At 40.4% G+C, this 5,959-nt stretch overlaps 1 pseudogene; it reads left to right on the top strand.

Annotated features, from left to right (window-relative positions):
• Positions 1-2,403: 2,403 nt before the first annotated feature.
• On the top strand, positions 2,404-2,521 carry LOC124790429 (annotated as a pseudogene).
• Positions 2,522-5,959: the final 3,438 nt, after the last annotated feature.

The raw sequence follows: 5,959 nt of genomic DNA on the forward strand, positions 1-5,959 counted from the left end.
ATTGTGCACAATATTATTAATACACAACATGATCAGCAAGGGTCTGAACACACTTCCAAGTTACTTCTACATCTGTTGATGACTCTCCAGCCAAGATACTACCAAAAGTCCTCAGACCAAGTCACAAATTTTACTTGATACCCCATGTGATTGCACTTTTGATAATAAGCATAGGTGTGGTACAGAGTCAGATGCTTTCTCAAAATCAAGAAATACTGCATCTACTTGACTGCTTTGACCCAAAGCTTTCAGTATGTCATGTGAGAAAAGTTCAAGTTGGGCTCCACATGATTGAGGTTTTCAGAATACATGATGACTGACATGGAGGAATCCATTCTGTTTGAGATACCTCATTCATATCTTTCCAGTACATGGTCAACTATTCTTTTAAACCTGAGACTTAGTTCTTCTACCTCTTCCTGTCCTGTCCTAAAATTTTCACATTCCTCAGAGATACGACCTACTGCTTTTTTATCTATTTTGTTGGACATATACAGTATGTTCCAAGCCTTGTGGGTCAAATTGAAACAAGTGATAGAGGGTCTGCAGCTAATTATATTGAGATAGGGATGCAGAGATTGTTCTCATTTCATACACTGCTGATGCGGCTGTTGAGAACAGCATTACGAGTAAATGAGGGCTCATCTTGAACAATACAGACTGTACAAAGCTTGGTACTACAGCACTGTGGTGCATAATCCATTTACAGAAGTGAACACGGGACTCAAAATCTGTTGGTCCCAGTGCTTGCTCATCTTATTTATGATATGGGTGTAATACTTGTTCCATCAGTACTGTGCACATTGTTTCCTTTGAAGTGAGTGTTTCATGGCAAGTTGTTGGGTGCTTATTGCTGGATGGTCGGCCACACGATCCAACACCATCTCCTCAAAGTCGGGTGTCTAGATATGTCTTTGGCAGGAACCTTGGCCAACTCTCTGTGGAGCAAATGACCCCATCTCTCACATGTTGGTATACATAGAGATAAACTTCTTCCACTAAGGATGATGCCTGTTCAAAAAGCCTTCCACATACATTAATGCTGATTTACTGGCACTACATCCTGCCACACCATACATTAAATGCATGTCTGCCAACTTTTGTGACAAGTAATGTTCTACCTGTGGCTATGTGTCATGCACTGTTCACAGTAACACACCTCACAAGCTGTCTGATGCAATGGACACCTGACATCAGGGATAGTGGTGTGTTTGCAGCACAGGTTAATGCACCAGTGTGATGCTTGCAGCCATCACGTGACACGCATACTATAAGCTAAGTTGTGTTTGATACGACTGTTCGTGTGGTCAGGGGTGCAAGCTGCTTATCACCCACTACCAGTCCAGTGTACAACAGACACCTAGGATTATTGCAAGAGTGCAGTAGAATTGCGTATGTCATTGCCATGCGGGCATTGAGACTGGCGATTGTTGCTCTGAACAGTTACTGTGAGCTATGTTGTTGTTATGAAGTGTGCACAGTGTATGTCCATAACACAAAATAATACTCATTTCTGACCATTGGTTCCTTATCTCAGTACAATAGGTTGAGGACCCACCAAAACCTGTTTCAATTAGACTCAAAGGATTTGAGTCACCCATTATATCTTTCTACTTCTTGCCAGACGAGGGATTGATTTTGTAATGTTATATTTTGGTAATGCAATTAGTCATTAAAAGGTGGAAACTGACCTCTTAAAAAAATACATGTAAAAGATACTGAAATTGCACACACCATTTTATTCACATTAACTTTATCTTAATTGTATACAATTTAACAAGTGCAGTTCTACATTTCATAGTACTAATGCATCATTCCACAACAGTAATCAGTATTTGAAAGTTCATTCACATGCCATCTTGGCTGTCATTCTTTATTGGCCACTTCAAAATTTTTGCATAGGAAGGTAGCTGTTTGTCAGGCAGATAACATTGAAGTCTTCCGAGTGGACCCCATTGGACCAAGAAGTAAAGTGTGACTTTTCATTTTATTCTTCACTGTGGAAGCTGTGATACAAGCCCTTCTTGTGGTATAAAAACAGAATATGAAAAAGTATCAGCAGAAATGTTTCCTTCCTTTGTCTTCCAATATTTTGAGTTCCTTCAGAAGTTCTTGTCTCCCTGATTTGCCTGCTACCATGACTTCAGTCTAGTATTTAAGAAGCAGCAATCTCTCTAACGAGAAACTTCCTTGGTTTTGAACTTGTAAGAATCATCTCTGTGACATAATGCATGGTAAACAGTCCACCCTATTTACTTAGCTTCCTTTGTATAATATCAAAATCCTAATTGCTGTGTTCTCTCACTGAAAAGTACTGTTGAATTTTGTTGAAGCTTAGAATTGCTTAGGTACAACAGGAATCTGCTAAGTGTCTCTTATTACGAGCTGAGCAGTAGTCTGAGTGGCAACGGCCTGGCCGCAGTGGATACACCAGTTCCCGTGAGATCACCAAAGTAAAGCACTGTCGGGCGTGGCCGGCACTTGGATGGGTGACCATCCAGGTCACCATGTGCTGTTGCCATTTTTCGGGGTGCACTCAGCCTCGTGATGCCAATTGAGTAGCTACTCGACCAAATAGTAGCGGCTTCGGTCAGGAATACCGCCATAACGACCGGGAGAGTGGTGTGCTGACCCCATGCCCCTCCTATCTGCATCCTCCACTGGGGATGACACGGCAGTCGGATGGTCCTAGTAGGCCACTCATGGCCTGGAGACGGAGTGGGTGTATTCTTGTGGTATATTGTATCGTCATTTATAAATGAGCACATTTAATTCGCACTCTTCTTGCCTGCACCCTCGTGACAAGCATATACCATGCTTGTATCAGACTTTGTATTGTATATGCAGCATACATTGAAAGTGCTGCTAGCTAAGTTTAGCTTCAGAGGGGTAAGAGTCATGGCTGGTGACACTTTACTTGTAGTAGTGCATTTGTCATGATGCCCCTATAAAAATAACATTGTTTTTCAGAATTGTGTAGGATGTTCACTGATGTACAGATATCCTTTTAATGTAGGTTTGTGCAGTTACATAATCATCGACTCAAAATCATCAAATCATGGACTGCTGCTCTTTTACTATTTGTTTTTCTTCCCATTAACGTCATAAAGGCAAGTGTTCTATGTGTGTTATTACTAGGATTGGGCAGGTGCTGCCCTGGTAACAAGCAGTCTTTTCCCTGTTGAAGTTAAATGGAAGCCATGGAACTGTGATGTTGCGCATTTAGTAATAATGCATCAATCAGTTTCATATGCAGAGAATGGTATGTTTGTCACAATTATATTTGATCATCTTTCACATTTTGTACATGACAATTGAGCCCTGGTAGTGGCAGCAGGGGGAGGGGTGACAAAGCAATCAAAGTGTCACAGTGTTCACATTGGTGTGTGAAATCATTTTGACATCACCTGGTGATGCCTTTGTAACAGGTCTTTTTTTTTTTTAAGCATTTCGAGCACCCTCTCTGCTATTATTATATGATAGTGTTCATCAAAATTTTCATAGTTGCAGAGATCACATGTAACATTACTGAGAGAAGCACTACATTCACTCAGCTGAGAGAGAGAGAGAGAGAGAGAGAGAGAGAGAGAGAGAGACGCCGCCCCCAACACAATTGCATAAGTATCGGCAAGTCATTAGGTGCTTCCTAACACGATTAGAGAAATATCAGCGCGCAAATTTAAAATGTCTCGGAGTCAATGCTGCTTGCACGGACATGAAAGTTATGAGTGAACTACCAACTCGGTAGCCCACATATCTACGATGCCCTGTCAATTGAGGCTCTGATATGATTCTTTCTCATCTCGTCGCAATATGCGACTCGACATCCTTGTCCGGTTCCAGTGGCCATTAGCGTTCTCTTCTCACCATGCAGAAGAGCCACGTGTGTCAATTGGACGTCTAGTCTGGCATGGTAAATAGCTACCAAAGCGTAAGAGATTTTCACATTTACATTTTCAATTGTTCGTAAAATTAAATGATAGTGACTGATTATCACAAGACACCAAAACACTTTGCTGTGCATTTGACTCGACCGGAAGTAAGTGCAGAGAGAAAATTCTCAATTGATTGCTGCGTGCAGTCCACACAAAAACCGTTGGCCCGTGAGTATAGTAGTAGTAAAACTTCAAATTGTATTTAACTTAAAGACGTTGGTTTCATTCTTTATCTTTCAGTAAGTGTACCAGACATTTGTCTGTGTGATAGTTTATGATTGGTAAGGAATTTCCCCCGCAATAAATAAATTGGTGAATAATGTGAGTCGTTCGATGAGTACGATTTCTGCAGTGTACACCCGAAGTAAAATAACGTGGATGAAATTGCTGTTAGTAGCTGATTTTATCCCATAGAATTGTTTGTAACACATGTCTTGTCGTGCTTGGAGGGTTCAGGTAGATTTACACTTCGAATTAAATGTGTAATGTTGAAATCAGTTTGAAGAGTAAATGTTTGCCATTTTGAAATTCGCGTAAAATATTCGCTTTTCATTGTGTCGTTCGCTGTTTCCATATAAATGGAAGCAGTTGCTAGCACAAAGGATAAAAATAGTTTGAAAGCTTGCTAGTAAGTGACAATATGAAGTTTGATCATTTTAACAAAATTTAGGAACTAAATTATGCTAGTTTATCATGTATCCCAATGTCTAGCAACATTTTTTTGTCTGATAAGATAAGCAAACACATTGCAGTTCTCGGAAATTGTCATATGTAGTTTTGACGTGTTGAAACTTTAGGTTACACAGTCCTTGGATTGGAAACGTCAGAGAACAGCTGACCTTCCTTTGAAGGCGAATGCGACCTACATCCGTGTCGTCATATTTGCAAATGGTTTCTGTGTATTAAGTCTTGAACCCTTCATTTAGAGACTACACATTCTGGATAACAGTATTCCTCGGGCTTCAGGTATTACGAGTGATGTTATTTCTATTTCAAGCGTATCGAGTTATGGCACTGGGTGCTTTATTGAAGAAAACTAAATTTATTTCCTTTCCGTTGAAAATATCGTACGGGTTACCCCTTCTTTGTGTATGCAACGGAACGTCTTGCAAGGTGGGCGTTTTTAGCTATGCAAATGTCAAATCACTTGAAGGTAGTTGGTGTAACCCGTAGAATATTATTCTTTCATAGTGAGAATCGCATTGCATGTATAAGATCCAAATTAAAATAAACGTTGAATATTGCGCTTTTACTTAAGAATATGAAGCTCTGAATTTTCAGTTTTGTTGCACTACGTAGCGTAGTGCTCTTTAATTGACAAATGATGCGTCCCAAGCACGTGTAGTGTGGTGGTGGGGACTACAAGGGTGAACGCACGGACTTTTCCCAGGCTTCCGTTGAAGTGCCTTGCTAGGAAGAAACAGCTAGAACATTGCTGACAGTTGTTAAAGACAAGTGTGTAGGAGGTTACTGCAGTGTTAAACGAGCGTTTATAAAGTCTTAAGTTTATTGGGTGACTTACTGGAACGGACCTCTTAATAAATTTCAACTTTTTGTCAAGTGATTTTGCACAGTTCTCAGTTTTAAGGCCATCTTGAATCGTGTGGTGCTAACGTCAGTTTTCGAGAAGGGAGTGTGAGGACATTTTATTTTTAAATCGAAGTTGCACGTACAAAGGACAGTATAAGTGTTTCATTTACCTGGTGAGTTCATGGTTTATGTAGTAGGAAAGCGTGCGTAAAAAGGTGAAGATGGCGGACGTCTGATCCGTCATTACTCGCAAGGGTCCCTTGTCCCCGTACAGTAATTTACGCCATTTTAATGACTCATCTTCTGATTTGCTGGCTTTTGCGAAAGCACCGGAGTGTTAGGGTTTATGTAAATGTTTTATTATATTTGACCTATAGTTATACGTAGGGTAAATATACAATTATTTGTTTCAGCACCCCAACCCCATTTCACCCAAGGCTCTTAATTATTTATTGTCCGGGGGGCTAACAAACAAGCAACAACGGACGGCCCTA

Source organism: Schistocerca piceifrons, chromosome 3, assembly GCF_021461385.2.
Source record: "Schistocerca piceifrons isolate TAMUIC-IGC-003096 chromosome 3, iqSchPice1.1, whole genome shotgun sequence".
Lineage (NCBI taxonomy): Eukaryota > Metazoa > Arthropoda > Insecta > Orthoptera > Acrididae > Schistocerca > Schistocerca piceifrons.